At 38.9% G+C, this 17,567-nt stretch overlaps 1 long non-coding RNA gene across 1 annotated transcript in view; it reads right to left on the reverse strand.

The window, feature by feature from the left end:
* Positions 1-17,334: 17,334 nt before the first annotated feature.
* Positions 17,335-17,567, reverse strand: part of LOC122805380 — an 848,463-nt gene continuing 848,230 nt past the window's right edge. The window contains exon 3 of the long non-coding RNA XR_006365363.1: positions 17,335-17,403. This is a non-coding gene — a long non-coding RNA (uncharacterized LOC122805380). The remainder of the gene's footprint in view (positions 17,404-17,567) is intronic.

Consider the following 17,567-nt stretch of genomic DNA (forward strand, 5'->3'; position numbering starts at 1 on the left):
TTGGTTGTAGTATTGTTGAGAGAAGATGATCCAGGGTTTGGGTGGATGTCTCCATCCATGGTTAGGTTACATTGTAGTCTAATTATGAGTTTCCGATATTTAAGTATCAGATTATGGTATCTTTTAGTTTTGGGGTTGACATATCTGGAGCTAGCAGGATGGAGGTATTTAGTATGTAAGGGGTTAGGTGTGAAGGGGTTTAATAAATAATCTAACTTATTTGATGAGATTGTGATAGTAGTTTGGGCTAGAGAATGATGGAAATCAAGGTAGCTCTTATGTTCATAGGCAGTAAGAAGATAAGGGATAATCAGCAGTGGGACTAGGGTGCAGATAATTTTGAATTTAAATTTTAACATTGATGATGGCTGTGGCATTGTATAGCTGTTAACTTATGCACAAGTTATAGTAAACTAAAGAGGAATAGAGGAAGGAGGGGAGTATTTTAAGAGTTTTGATTGGTTAAAGAGAGGGGGTGTGGTTTCTGTCTTATAAATTTAGCTAATTTAGGGTGGGTGGAATTTGGGGGCAGGGTGGGGTGTGAAACGAGCCCGAGCACAGTGAGGGGGAGCAGAGGGGGCTAAAACCAGACCATAAGATTCAGCAGTTCTGTGAGAGCTACATAAGTAGAAAAATAATAAAAGTTCTAAGGACCAGTATTCTTTATTTTATTATGGACTTTATCTAGTCATTAAGTATTCTATTTAACATTTATGACTTAGAAAGTACTTTTTTGGTAACCCTGTAGAAGAAACACTAGGTGTTTGTAAGCTGATTTTTGGCTAAGTTAGATACTTTTAAGGCCAGCAGAGGTGAAGTTAAAGCTGTAAAGCAAGGAGCTACTTTAGGTTAGCTGTGAGGAAAAAGCCAAATTCAAAAATTATAGTTGGGTTCAGGGCCATTTAAAAGGGGATATGACTGGTGCTTTAGACCCAGATCAGCTTAGCAGTACAGTAAATTGCAAAAAAGTTTTGGACTTATTAACCTTGTCAGGTCTTTTTCAGGAAGTTGCAGTAATATGTTTTAACTAGTTTCTCAGCAAGGAGGTATCCATCCATCTTTCTGTGCCATTCAGGATGGGAGCGGTTAGAGGGGACTAGTACCTGGATAATGGATATAAGCATTAGTGTATGTACTAACTAGGAGGTACATCCACTAACAGAATACAACATTTTAGATGTGAATTATTAGATATACACCCACAGAGCAGTGCAGTTAATTCTTTAGATTTCTTTAGATTCTTTAGATTTTGCTAATCTGTAGTACTTTTTAGTAAATTTGTACTTCATGTTATTAATATGTTTCGTATTGGAGCTTTTCACTGGGTCTCCATTGAAAAGTGGTTACTTCTTGCCCTGTCAAAACTTTCAGTAAACAGAAGTAACTAACTAAATAAACAAATAAATATATAAATAAATGAATAGACAAAATGTGCTGTGTATAACAGTATAACACATCATGTTTCTACTATTGTTGTTTATTAACATTTAAGTGCTTTCCCCAAAGGCTGACATTGTAAATGGGCCTTTTGACAAGGGTCAGTCCACCATTGCTGGTCAACAAGGAAAAATAAATAAAAAAAAATAATTAAAATTTTAAATAATGCAAAATGTCTACCTAGGGATGTCTAGATCAAATATTATACAGGGTAGTATAAAAACAAAGCATAGGAACACAAAGGAAATCTAGGAAAGTGATCACAGAGCCATAAAATGCCAAGCCATATAAACTTAAACATTCTTGACACCCTTTTTGAGCAATTAATAGTGTTCACCTCACAAATCGGGCAGTGCCTTACATGAGAACTCTAATGTAAATTTGTGTCCACACACCCAGACACCAAGACTAACCTTATAGGTAGCCAAATGAATACTTTGTTTGATGTGTTGTGGTAACTTATTCCATAGGCTGAGAATACATTGAGTTAGGAAACTGTCCCTCAAGTGAGTCTTGTTTATGTGTTGGAGTAGATACAGGTCCTAGTGCAGGTGCTTGCAGAGTCATTGGTTTTGTGAAAAAATCAGATGCCAAATAGGATTATGTCTTTCAGGGTTTGAAAACACAAGACATAGGTCATCTCAGAGCAGTGGGTAGAACCAAGTACAGGGAGGGATATTCTAATCTACTGGGACAGTTGAATGATTTAAGGCCTTGAAGTTTCTTGACCAGACATTGTTGAGGTCTTTCTAATTAAACCGTATGTTGGGATTTATGCATAATAAAGACAGTACTATATTTGATAATGAGTCTAATAAAGGAAAGGTGCAGTGGTAGAATGGCTTCTTTGGTTCTTGTGGTTATTTATTTTAAAATTACTTGGGTCAGATGTAAGGATTTCCTGGTGATGGTGAAAAGATGATGATTAAATGAGATAGAGAGATTTATATGCATAAGTACCAATGTCTCTTATGAATGTGTCTAAGTGAACAGAACTGCAATTTAAAAAGTATTAGCTAGATAGATAGGAGTATACACTATGTAGCACTTTTTTGCATTTAGCTGAAGACTGTTTTCAGTACAGTAGGTTAGAGATATTTAACATTAGTGGATGAGCACATAACAGTGCCCAGCTTGCAGACACTAAATCTTTCTCAAACACAGTTATCAGACATAGGCCCAGATATTAACAAAACAAACACCAAGCAGTAGAAGACTCAACACTAACCACTTTGGTATCCCACTAGTTATAATTTTACATTCAGAGAGAGTACCCACAATTTTCACACCTTGGAATCTGTTGGATAGATTGTAATCAAACAAAGAACATAGGGGTCACATTAAGCAGTGTGGTGGTTAGTGCCAAAAGCCTTGACCTGGTTAAGATATGCAGCTTCCAGTGAGTGACCACTACCCACAGCCTCTGTAACCATTTCAAAGAAACATACTAGGTTCAAGAAACAGGATCTGCCCTTAATAACAATGAATGATTGGGGGTGTATATAAGTTAAGTTGCAGATATCCCTTGTAAATTAGTTCTGCTATAACATGTTCCATATAAGGCTGGAGAGAATGATGGGCCCACAATTATCCAGGTAGTAGAAGGGCCACAATTGTGTAGGTGAGTCATAATGGCTGTTCTGTAAGCATCAGGCACCAATCATCCTTGTGGACAAGCTGAGGCTGAACAGTTAAAGTGCAGACTCAGATAGTGCATATTTGGTACAGATGAAAAGGAACCCTGGTATGTTATGTGTTCTGATGGGAGTATTACTTTTAGTCTTTGGTAAGTATTCAAAGAATTTAGATTCTGACATACATATATATGCAAAGTAAGCATTTGTCAGCCCCAATACCATCTGTGATGTAGTGAGAATGAACACGTTTTATATTTAACACCAGCAACCAAGTAACTAAAGGGTAGTGGTAGCTTCTGTAACCTAGCACTGAGAGCCTGGTTAGTCCTTTGCACTCACATTAAACAGAGTTATACCATTGTATACTTAAAATTAAGCTTCACTAAGTACCTAAGGAGTGATGTTTCTATAAATGAACACAATATTCTGTTTAAGACTTGCAATCAGAGCTTGAAATAATCATATTATTACACACATAAACACTTAAAATCTGTGGCACTCAAACACATTTATAAGACAGTTTCTCATAAAGCAGAAGGAATGCATCAACTTTTGACAACTAGTTGACAAAACTGACTGTCTAACAGTTTATACAAATATTCTACCTTTATCTTGAAGTTGCATACTCTAATCGAAGTAAATGTTATTTTGTGTCTTTCGGCTTTTTCCCGATTAGAGGTCGCCACAGCGGAACTCCGGTACACTAATGATTGGCAGTAGATTTTTACGTACTGGCTTGCCGGGAGTAACAACAACAACTTCAAAAAAGATTGCCCATTTCACACATGCCACCACAGAAGATCTAAACTGAGAATCAGAATCAAATGGCAAACTAACTCTGCTGCGGGCTTACTACAGCACCATCTGAATAAAAATCATGCAGCTTCAAAATTAAAATATGCACATTCTTTTGATTGTAATTCCCCCATCCTTGTGAGCGACTTCACCACCAAACCACCTGGCTTAAAACAGAGGGTCACTGCAGTCTGGAGTAAGAGAGAAGAAACAGCTTAAAAAAACTCTTTTTCAAAATTTTTATACATTGTGATTTTACATGTGTAATTGTGAAGGACTCCAATATAACAACTATATGTAGCACACTATCTCTCAACTTTACAGATTTTTGCAGATTGCTCAGCTTTTTGTCTCATATTTTTGGTCTGTTATTCATAAATTTGTGGTTTTCTGGCAAATAAATTGCAAATCATTAAAGACTGAAGTTAGAAAATAATGATAGACATTAGAGTTTCAGACTTTATACCCTTCCGAAAATTCATGTTAAGGCAAAACCTGTTATTCTATCAATTTTCTAAGTTTGTAAGAGCAATATTTAAAAATTGTCCCTATTTTTGGGCCTTTGTCCACTTTTATTTATGGCCGTGTCCAGATTTCTTGTTCTAGGAAGTTGTGAGGTATGTGTAGTGTGTGTGTGTGTGTGTGTGTGTGTGTGTGTGTGTGTGTGTGTGTGTGTGTGTGTGTGTGTGTGTGTGTGTGTGTGTGTGTGTGTGATGCAAACAAGCTAATATAGTTTGCTTCTAAACTGGATTTCATGTTGTATAAGCCTTCAGTATTCATTCTGCTGTAGAGTTTCTCTTTGCTTATAGCATGTGTACATGTTGTTAATCATGGGCGCAGATCATACATGTTTATTGAACCTGCAGACCTATTAGAATATTTCTAAATCAATATATATATATATATATATATATATATATATATATATATATATATATATATATATAGTTTTTTTTAACTACTGAGATACCTTCTTCCATCTCCTGGATTGCACCTGTCACCCTCCTTTTATTGGCAAGTAGGGTCACCACTGATTTCAGTCCATGCCACTGTCACATAGCACCATCCATCTCTAGTGCCCATCATTTACTGGGACCAATCCCAACTCTCTCCCTTGTCAGGCGGGGAGCCCAGAACAGGCAGCACATCAATATTTGGTAATGTGCTATATATACTGAGAAAAAGTCCTGTATTTTTCTCTTACCAGTCTAGGAAATGCTTAGTGAGACCAGGACCTGAACTAAGTCCCACCAGCAAGGATTTTTTAAAGCAAGGACTGCTGTTATACTGTAGATGGTGCCTACATTTCTGAAAACTGGTACTAGGACTCAAAGTCTTAACTTCACATGCATTCATGTCAGCTATTAGGTAAGGCATGCAATAGCTTGCAGTGAGGGATATCCCTGTCTCCACAAGCAATTCCTGCAGACACCCCACCCAGTCCCATACAGGATTACCCTCCAGGAAATCAATGAGCATGAATTTACCCTCCTTCTCCTTAAGAAGATGACAGCAGGCCAAGACTCCTTCATTCTCTCCTCCACCATGATGTCTAAAGCAAGTGGCAAACTCAGGACACCTGGTCCTTAGTCAGGGCTTTATCACTCAGCATTATTGGTGAAGACTCTAAATTAATACCCTTGTTATCTGAGTATATACATTTTTTGTTATATTTTTCTTTCTAAGTTTTATTATTTCTTTATTTATTTAAGAGCTCTATGACCCCCAGGCAATGAGGTATATTGCATGAGATATTCCCTCTGACTACACCAGGTCTGGTTTTAACTCTGCTGGGCAGGTTGACAGCCTGCAAGACATTGGTGAACTAAAGGCTCTAGAAAGACATGAACAGTGGCAATGGTGGTCAGGCCACTCAGAGTTAAATTTCTAGGGCCCACCCCATGTACAGACATTACTACTGGAGGTTGACAGGAGCAGTGAGGCATGGTTACTAGGAGTGGCTCCTTCTTGAATGAGACAGCAAGTACCCCACTGTCCCACATGCTCTGCTACCATCACATCACCCCTGTCCATCCCTCCTGGGAAGGGTAAGTGGGCATAACTTCATCCTTCCTTCACTGTCCCCTACAATCTCCTACAGGCATATGACCTGATAATCACATTTTGGTTGCCTTGATCACAGTAAGGGCATTATCTTTCTGACCAGGGATCTGGCTTTACTATATTAATATAAGCCAAGAACAAGAATGTTGCAATTACATACCATAATTTAATACAGCTGTACCAGTACGCTCCACAAGCTGAAGTAATAACTTGTTGTAAGCACTGTAGAAACATAACAAATGTTATCTCTGTGAATGGATTATTGCATTATAATGTTAGAAACTATATAGGGACACATATTCATAAATAATAATGTTAGCAGCAGTACAGGGTATATGTATTCATATATATATACACACACACACACACACACACACACACACACACACACACACACACATATATATATATATATATATATATATATATATATATATATATATATATATATATATATATATATGTATATGGGTCCATGTCAATGACTTCGCCAACAGGACAAATCCCCGACAGTGGTAAGTAGTGCAGACTGGGAGTTAGTCCCATTCTCTCACTGTAGTGCGATCTCAGAGATGGTATATTTAAGTATGGGGGTATAAGGGGAGCAACCTCCCACTGGGGGCTTGCCCCTCTGCTATCCATGTTTTAATGTGGTTTTCAAGTGTATTATGGACACAGGAATGTATTCCATTCCGTAATACATTGACTTACCGTTGTTGGAGATTCATCCTGTCAGCGAAGTCGTCTCTGTCATGTGGTATTCATTTACCTGCTCTTTTGTACATCTGATATGGACCCATATATATATATATATATATATATATATATATATATATATACATATATATATATATATATATATATATATATATATATATATATATATATATATATATATATATATATATATATATATATATATAGGTTCATAGGTTCATAGGTTTATACTAGGCTATCTGCCCTAAGGCATTTATAAGCCTAGCCCAAATTTTGTGGCTTCTTATATAAAAATACTGTGCCCATTAGTTTGTTGTGCCTCTGTCCAGCAGTGACACAGAGATGATTCGGGTAAACCTACGATCTCCTGTCCACAGGTCAAGATTTCTCTTGAACAGAGCCAGCGAGGTGCTCTGCCTCACATGGACCGGGACTCTATTCCACAGCATAGGGAGTCTCTGAGTGATAAATCTATCCCTCCAGCACATCCTATTTATATCCGTGCTAAGGTTTAAGTCGCTTGCTCTAGTGGTTTTGGTGGATTTGGATTTTTTGAGGTGGAGCATGTCCATTAATTCCGGGTTGGACATGGCCTTGTATGTCAGGCACATGTCACCTCTGAGCAGACGGTATGCGACTGAATAGAGCTGGAGTTTCTTCAATCTGGCAGCATATGACAGATTTTGGAGTCCCTTTATCCTTTTGGTGAGGAACTTTCGGGGTCTCTCCAATTGCTGCAGATGTCGGGTGAGATACATCCCGAATGGGGCATTGTACTCGATCATTGGTCTGATAAGTGAAGAGTACAGGGCAACAATGACCTCACTAGATCTGGAAGTGAATCCCTTCATGATCAGGTGGGCAATGTAGAAGGTCTTTCTAACCACTTTAGCAACCGTGAGTGTCAAAAGAAAAGCCACTGTCAACCTGGGTCCCCAGGTCCCTGATAACCTCTTCTGTGCTTAGTGGATTGCCACCTATATGGTAGCTTGGGGTTACCTTGTTTTTCCCGAAGGGTATGGCTATACATTTTTTGGTGTTTAACTTCAGGCCATGGCTCTGGCACCAGCTATCTGTTTCCGTGAGTCCCTTCTGAAGGATATCCGTGTCCAATGCACTTTCCACTATGGCGCCCAGTTTGCAGTCGTCTGCAAACTTTGTCAGCCAAAGTCCTCCCATGTTGGCCTGTACTTCTGAGAAGTAGATGCCGAACAATAGGGGGCCAAGGACCGAGCCCTGTAGGACAACACTTGTGACCGGCTTGGAGTTTGACATAGCGCCAGCAACTCTAACCCTGTGGGTTCTGTCCTTAAGCCAGTTTGCAACCCATCTTGTGACATATGGGTTTACATTTAAGCTGGTAAGTTTTTCTACAATACCCGAGTGGGGTATTGTGTCGAAAGCCTTTGCAAGGTCAAGGTAGGCTGTATGGACTGCCTTTCCCTCATCAATGGCCTTGGTGACTGTTTCGAAGAAGTCGACCAAGTTCAAAAGGCATGATCTTCCCTTGAAAACTGGGTCGGGTCCAATGTCTGCAAGTCCCCTATATCTTCGTTTATGAGTTCCATTATGATCCTCTCCATAGCTTTGCAGACTAGACTTGTTAAGCTTATGGGGCGGTAATTACCAGGGTCCGTTGAGGCACCGCCTTTGTGGAGTGGGACCACAGTTGCCGTACGCCACTCCTTGGGCACGTATCCTGTGGTAAGGCTGAGATTAAACAGCTGCCTTATGGTTTACTTCCTCATTTAGCTCATGTAGCACACAGCCGGGGACACCATCCGGTCCCATTGATGCTGTGTTTTTAGCTTTAGAGAGAGCAGCTTTCACCTGCGCATTTGAGATGTCTGGGAGGCTACACTCCGCTGGGATAGTTATCTCTCCTTTAGGGGAGAGGGGTGAAGTTTGCACTGAACCTGTCTGCCAGTATGTTGGCAATGTCTGTGGGTTCAGTGATTTTGTATCATTTTGGACTAATTCTGAGCATATCTGGGAGTTTCCACCCAGGTTCCTAACATAGCTGAAAAAGGCCTTATGATTGTCCTTTGAATCCATGGCAATTTTTCTCTCAAAATTGGCCTTAGTTGATTTTATGAGAGCTCGTATTTTTTTACTAATAATGATCAGGGGTGACTTCCCTTTTATGGATTTTGTTCTATCATGTAATAGCTTTCTCCTCTTATTGTAAAGTTTGTTAATGGCTGGGGTCCACCAGACTGGACGTTTGCCCTTTGTGGAAAGAGTCTTGGTTTTATTTGGGATTGCCTGATCCATGCAGTCCTCGAGGTGTTCATAGAAGGCATTTGTAAGGGCTTCCGCAGCTTGAGTTGTGGTTTCCACTGGCTCAGGGGCCTTGAAGGATACCACACCAGTCTTGAGTAGTGTGAAGTTTGCTTTAGAGAAGTTCTTCGCTGTGGTCTTTTTTGTTTGGGGTGGGGCGGATGTGGATTTCCAGTGAGATTAGTTTATGATCAGATCTCACCAATGAGGGATATACTTCCGGTGTGGAGCATTTTGTCCCCATGTTTGTGATAATGAGATCTAGTATATTTTCTCCTCTCGTGGGAACAGTGACTAGCTGTTCCATGACATTTGAATTTATGAACTCCAGGAACCGTTGGGCTAGAAAGTTAGGGCTTGAGTAATGTTCCCAGTCTATATTGGGTAGTTGAAGTCACCCAATATGATGGTGTTTGGAGATACATTTATACCCTCCAGTGTCTTCAGGAAGGCTGTGTGGGGTTCCTGAGTTTGAGAGGGTGGCCTGTAGCATGCTACAATTTGTAGAGCAGTTTTGCCTATGGTTAGTTGCACCTGGATGGTTTCCGTGCATTGCCACCAACCTGGAGGTGTGGGTATCCTTTATGAATATGGATACACCCCTCCGCTTGTGGTGTGGTCCGGGTTTTGGGGCCGGGCATGATATGAGGTAAAACCTAATAGTGCTGGGGTGCTCTCAGGAGCCTTGAACCAGGTTTCAGTTACAGCACAGACATCGATGTTCTCCATACTGAGAAGGGCCTCGAGTCGTGCATTTTGAGATTTAGACTTCTGGCATTGAGCAGCATTACCCTCAGTTTCTTCCCATTTTTGTTTTCTAGGGTGGTAGGTTTAGAATTTGAGCCTTGCCTAAAAAATGCACTATGGGGGTGGCAAGAGCCTTAGCCAATATCTGGAATCCCAGGGTGACAGGTGCAAGCCGGAAGCAGTGTGGCTTGTCAAGCATGTCATCCCAGGCAGACAGACACTGGATCCCCTTTGAATGACACCAGACATTAAGCCAATTGTTAAAGCTGATCATCTTGTCTCTATATGGTGGCATCATTCTTGGTGAAGGAAGGATACTGCTCAGGGTTAGGGTCATACCTGCCTGGGCTACATAATCAGAGAGCTCCTCTATGTCTCTTTTCATGTAGTCCAGGGAGGTCAGGTCGTTCACACCAGCATGGACAATGACTGTGTCATATTTGTACTTGCCGTGGAGTGACCCGAGTGCTTGTGTTATGTGGTGGATTCTAGCACCCGATAGGTAGCTTACTGTGACCCTCTCCTTGTTCAGCCTGGTGAGTGGGACGTCAGTGTGTCTGACTATGGAGTCACCTATGACAAGTATGTTTGGTGTTGTATTTGGCCTTAAGGGCTGTGACTGCTTTGCACACTGCTTTTGTGGTTTATGTGTTGCTTGTGGGGTGTCTTGAGGTAGCAGTTGTTTGGTTGTCTGCTTTGGAGGCCTCTGCTGTTTAGGTAAATTTTTACTTAGAGCCTCCGAGTATGTCTCTGTGTGTTTATGTGTTTGATTCAGTGGTGTGGTAGCATTATGTGAGGCTGGTTTTGTGGTGTGTGTAGTTGCCTTCTCCTCCTGTCTGGTCTTGCCAGTCCTGAGTTGAGAGAGCTCAGCCTCCAGTTTGGCTAAATAGCTGCATCTCTCAAGTATTTGTGTTATGTGGGAGGAGGAGAGGGTTGTCTGTGTACATGAGGCAGTTATAACATTGCCTCAAGATTCCCAGATTCACCAGCTGGACCGAGAGGAGATTGACAACTGACCTTTGGACATGCTAGAATAATATTGGGAATTCCTTAATAATTGAAAACAAGGGCCAGTGGGGAGTGAGGGTGTAGTGCTTTTAATTTTTAGTGCTGACATATAATTGCTTTAGTGAGCAAGTGCCAGGTAACTTGAGTGCAATGTGTTACAAGTAACTAAATGCAAAAACGGCAAACAGTAACTTTCTTTCAAGTGAAACAAGGAAATAAGTACAGTAAGCAATGCAGATATCACTAGTGATCCACAGAAGTGCTGAGAAGCCGCGTATTAGGTGGAATTAGCTTCCAGGAAATAACAAGCAAACAAACAACAAGCATATAAACAAAGCTAGATTCAGCAGGCCTGGATCTAGTCTATGCTAGAGCAAACAAGGTGTACCAATTTCAGTAAGATACAGTTCAAATTTTCAGGCACTATAAACCTTTAACCAGAAATTCCCAGCTCAGAAGGGCAGAGTCCAGCCTCTTCTCCCACAAGAGTGCAGACCACAAACCTTCTTAATGTAAAATAACTGGCCTGAAGCCCAAGTGCCTAAACCAGAACTAATACACTTGAACACTGGGCTCTCAATCAGCAGTTCCCAACTTAGAAGGATGAAAGCTACCTGTCCTGCCACCACAGTGCTTGCCACAAACCTTCCTAATGTAAAACAACTGGTCTTAAGCCCAAGTGCTTAATCCAAAAGACTTAGAATGATAGCTACACTTTAATCAAGTTACAACCAAGCAGTAATAAATACAATTGAATACTTTAGAGAATGTCTGGATTAGTGCTCAAGTTACACAAACAAAGCTAGATCCAGCAGGCCCGAATCCAGTCTATGCCACAGCAAACAAGGCGCACCAACTTCAGTAAGAAGCAGTTCAGATATGCATGCACTATAAGCCTTTAACCAGAAATTCCCAGCTTAGAAGGGCAGAGTCCAGCCTCTCCTCCCACAAGAGTGCAGACCACGAACCCTCTTAATGTAAAATAACTGGCCTGAAAGCCCAAGTGCTTAAACCAGAATTAATACACTTTTAGAATAACAGACACTGAGCCCTCAGTCAGCAGTTCCCAACCTAGAAGGATGTAAGCTACCTGTTCTGCCACAACAGTGCAGACCACAAACCCTCTCAGTGCAAAACAACTGGTCCGAAGCCCAAGTGTTTAAACCAAAAGGCTTAGAATGAGTTACACCAAGCAGTAATAAATACAACTGAGTATTTTTAAGATGATGCAAAAGTAAAATGAAGTAGGTAGAAACACAAGTTTAGTAAAAGCAGATGAATTTTTTTTTTTTTTTTTTATCTGAACAAGTGCTGAGATCAAAGAAACAGATTTGAGTGCTGAAACTAGAAAACTGGCTAGTTATAAGAAAAAAAAAACAAGCTAGAAGGCTTCCCTCAAACATATATATATATATATATATATATATATATATATATATATATATATATATATATATATATATATATATATATATATATATATATATATACATCTATGTTGTTCTTCTTTCGGCTTTTCCCGGTTAGGGGTCACCACAGCAGAACTCCAGTCTGCTAATTGTTGACAGTAGATTTTCACGGTGCCGAGGTGCCGTGCCATCTCGATGCCCAACCTTCAACAAAGGCATGCCCATTCACGCATATCTTTCAAATGCCACTCAACTGTGGGCAGACATGCAGACTCCTCACAGAAGGCGCTCCAGCCGAGAATCGAATGGGAGAACCTCTTGCTATGAGGCAACAATGCTACCGTTGCACCACTGCGGATATATATATATATATATATATATATATATATATATATATATATATACAAAATTATATACCATATATCAAGGATAATGATGTGTTAGTCACCCGTTCCTCTAGACATCCAAGGGTATGGGGGTTGGAGGGAGGGGATTGAGAAGGAATGAAAATGGACAACACAGATGGAATGTTATGGTAAGTACATAACTTCTTTATCTGATGTTGTCAATTTTCTTTCTATCCTCAACCTGTGGGACAGAGTTCCCAGCTACCTTAGACCCTGGGGGACTCAATGAAGGATGTTCCTGAGCACCACTTACCTGAATAATGCTCTTCCCCTGGAGATCAGATCCAGTTTGTAATGAGTAATGAAAGTATGTGGAGTAGCCCGAGTTACTGCTGCACAATTATCATCCATGGAGGCTCTAGAATGGAAGACAGCTGAAGTCGCTACAGATCTAGTTGAATGTGCTTTCAAAGGTTTTGATAAAGCAATCCCCAATTTTTATAGATGAAAGAAATGCAATCTATTAGCCATCTAGACAATGTCACTTTGCTCATAGGTTTTTCTAGTTTTGTATTTGAGTAAGAGATAAATAATTGATCAGATTTTCTGATATCTTTTGTTCTGTGAAGATAAAACCATAATTGTCTTTGAACATCTAATACATGTAAGCAATGTTCATCTTTATTAGTAAATTTGGGGAAGAAAACTGGTAGGTTAATACTTTGATTGAGATTGACTTCTGAAACCACCTTTGGTAGAAAAGAGGGGTTGGTTCTTAGCTCGTCCCTATCATTGTGAAAAATCATATATGGTGGTTTACAAGACAAAGCTTGAATTTCTGAAATCCTTCTGGCAGAAGTTATGGCTACTAAGAAAATTCAGTGTCAGCACACAATGGTCGGAGAATGAAGGGTCCCTCTGATAAAAATCCAAAAGCCAGTATAACAATACAGAGAGAACACACCACGGCCACTAGGGAGTAAAAGCTTTTAATGTTGGAAGGGCTTTAGTGTCCTACCTGGACACTTCATCAGATGTATATCAAAGTCAAACTACATGATTTATATACCTACATCATCATCCATTTACACCAATCACTATCCACCTCATTACATTTAAAAGGCAGTACTTTTAAATACAAATTAAATACCTATATCAACTTGTATTAAGAAAACATATATATATATATATATATATATATATATATATATATATATATATATATATACTAAAACATATTAAAACATATTAACTCATAATAAATTTGATGTTGAAAACCCTTATTATATAAATAAATACATAGCTATGAGCCCATTGAGCCATCTTACATCATATAAACCTATTTTCCAAAATGACCACTAGATGTCACCATTATCTTGTTCCTTTGGATATTTAATATATAAATCAATTCCATTACAAAATACTACAGAGCATATATCACCCTCTTTTGAATGTATTTCACAAAAATTACATATCAGTTACATGAAAAATACATATCTCTAAATAAAATCATAAAATAAACTGATATATAAAAAAAACAAAGATATACTAACTTATATGTCCAAAAGGATGGTGGTAAGAGAGTGAAATCTGAGAGAGAAGGAACATTTGGATGTAGGAAGTGCAATTATTTTATGTAGAAGATAATTCAAGGTTAAGAACCTAAGTGGGGTGGCCTTCTCGAATGTTCTCTCTGTATTAGGTAGAATGAGCTAATTAGACTAGACTGGGAGGAGTGTTGTTGTGTCTTTCGGCTTTTCCTGGTTAGGGGGTCACCACAGCAGAACTCTGGTCTGCTAATGATTGGCAGTAGATTTTATTTTTACGAGTTGTCGGCCCTGATGCAAAACCTTCCTTCAAGGTATGCCCATTCACATCATTCCACATCCTCCTCCACACAGAAGACGCCCAGCTGAGAATCTAACAGCTTAACAATGCTACCTCCCAGATCAAATATACAGTAGGGCTGGGCAACTGCAAACCCACCAAGTACTATCCAGTCCTGGTAGCCCCTGCTCTTTCAACCAATCACTCATGCAAGAGAAGGTCAGGCAACCCTGTTACTCTCAATAACAGAGAAGACAAGATACCATCAGCAGAAGATGGCTGCCAGAAACACAGGAAACTCAACAAACAAAACAACCAGGCCTGGATAACAGCAGGCCTCTATCCAGACTGTGCTACCTGATTAGAACACAGAAACCTCACAGTATATGCACAGAAAAGCACAGGTAGAGAACTCACAAACAGAAAATACAACTCTCAGTATGAAGAAAGAAACAGTTTACAGTTTCGTAAATCAGTAAAAATGCAGTTACAGTAATGAACACTATTACAGCTACTAGCTACTCTATTTTAGATAGAAAACACTACAGAAATGTTTATCACAGCAAGAAAAGAGCAGTGAGCCAGTGAATGAAAGTTTTAAACAGGTAAAGGAGCATGGAGACTCTAAAGAATGCATTTAACTGCAAACAAATCCGTTATATGATACACTCCTTGGCAGAAAATCAGAACAAACAAACAGCAGGCCTCTCTCTAGACTATGCTACCTGACCAGAACACAGAAACGTCACAACAAATGCACAGAAAAGCACAGATAGAGCACTCACAAACAGAAAATACAACTCTCAGTATGAAAAAACAGTTTACAGTTAAGTAATTCAGTAAAACTACAATTACAATAATGAAACACTATCTAGAAATGAAAAAAAAAACAGTTAAAATAGTATAAAACAGTACACAAATGCAGTGAAACAGTAAGAAAAACTATAACCATGCAAAATGTAGCAGATTAGCTGTATAGCACAATTATAAGCATTAAGAAGTGCAATTCAATGAAATAAATGTAAGAAATAATTAAACACAAAGAAGGTGGTCTCTGTGCCAAAGATTTTCATTCATTATAATTTAGGAGTTTATACAAACGTTTTAAGTTACACATACAATTTTTAACATTTGTACATGTTACTTAACATAATTTATTTGTAGTTTTTTTTTATATAACATTTATATGTATATTTATTTGTGTGACTGACTTTATACTTATTGATTTTTTATATTTACAAGTCTGTCTTTTTATGCTGTTTTGACATTATTTATTATTTAAAATGGATGGATGGATGGATGACTTTAAACTAAATTACTAAAATTATATATATATATAGGGAGAACTGATGTGGTTACTTCATTTCGAAGAAGAACGATAAGACAACGTATAAGACAGACACCAGCAGCATTATTTTGTGTGGTCTGTGTAATGTGCGTTTGTTATTATTTAAAGGTTTTTTTGTGCTTTTGCTGCTTAAATGTAAGAAATAACTTAATCTGCTCTTTGAGTCTCAGGAATTTCTGCTTTGTCCCAGTCATGAATCACCGCACCTCAGCTTGGGAGGCCAAAAGACTAAGTCGGACAGGTGAAGAAGAGCAAAGATTATCTGGCTATGAATAGAATTCGAGAGACCAAGTGCTAGGCTTCAAAGAACTAGTCAGATCCGACAGTAAGGCCTTGTTAACCATCAGTTCTGAGAGAACAGTAGTAACGGAAGGATGTGACTTTTTCCTTATCAGTTCTGAAGGAGACAATGGAAATGAAGATTTTTGTCTGTTTGGACTTGGACCTGATAGAGATATCAGTACTGACAAACTTATTTTCTTCATCTTCTCATTGGCTTTGGAAGATGAAGAAGATGGGATACAAAAGCCATATTTGTTATGATTTATCTTTAGCTGAAGTGGCTCCAGATAATGCCTTGCTGAAGGAAGACAGAAGCAGGCCTTTCGAGATAAGTTTATTTTTCCGCTTGACAAGAGCCCTATGACTGAATGAGTGACAAATCGGGCAGTCCTTCTGAAGATGGAGAGGGCCCAAACAATAAACGCATAAAGAATGCATGTCAGAAAAGGGTATTTTATGGCCACATTTCTGACTACGCTTAAATCCAGCAGGAGCTTTCTCTTTTTCCACCATATTTCCACACACACACACACACACACACACACACACACACACACACACACACACACACACTGATAGAAAAAAAGAGGACACTACAGCAAAGTTTTTTTTTTTTTTTACAAATTTGAAAAGGTTATATCAATGATGATAAGAAGACTACATGGAGTGTAGAGGACAAATATCAACAATGATATTGAGAGTACCCAAAATGTATGGAAAGGGAAAGGGGAAAGCAAAGTCCAAGAATGAATGTACTACAAGCATAAAACAGGTAAGGGATTTATCAGATAAAGTGAAAAGTAGGGTATATGTATAGGGATTAAGAGTTAAAGTTAGAGTTAGAGTTGAAAAAATATAAAGAAATTACTTATCTGCTCGAGAGCAATTGACATCACATCTGACACCAAAAGCGGCAAATGAGATCTGAAGTTACTGGGATAGGTGCATTATGGGTAAGGGATAAGCTTGAGAGTTTTTTGGTTACCACTAGCTCTGATAGCAGCTGAGTCTGTTCCAAGGGTCAGAACTGAACCCATAGGTTGAGGACAGAATGAAAATTGACAACATCAGATCATTGATTCAACTTAGTTTGAACTGCAAAATGTTTTGCTATTCAGAATGTACAAAATGCCTCACTTTGTGGGAGTTTGAGCTCAGCAACACCCTCAGATAACCCTGTCCACCTGTGCACACTATGAATGATTATGTTAACAGCAATAGCTGACATTATTTAAGACACAGATGGCCTTATATTTAGTGCAAAGTCTGAAAGCATTGAGGATTAAAACCATTACTGAACAAAAGAAAGGGACCTACATCATTTACAAGGCCAGCTAAAATTGTTTCCTTCTAGGCATTCTGTTTAAACATGCTAAGACAAATGCATGTTACTATGACTTTGCTGAAAGCAAGCTAATGTCTTAATATGGTCTTACCTATGCAACTTCCATCTGTTTGAGCGATATGGCCTGGAGGGCAATTGGCTCCACTCAAAGGAACACCAACTGTAAATAAAAATGAATTAAAATATTAAAATGTTAGATCAAAATGTACTTTACTGAATGTCTTGCCAGTGATATAATTCTGCATTTTCTTCAAGTCTGATCCTCCAGATAAACAAAAGTTATCCTACATCTATTAATCTGAAGGTACGGGAGAGACCTAAAAA

This window comes from Protopterus annectens, chromosome 6.part1 (assembly GCF_019279795.1).
Source record: "Protopterus annectens isolate FY-2018-M chromosome 6.part1, PAN1.0, whole genome shotgun sequence".
In the NCBI taxonomy this organism is placed as follows: domain Eukaryota; kingdom Metazoa; phylum Chordata; order Ceratodontiformes; family Protopteridae; genus Protopterus; species Protopterus annectens.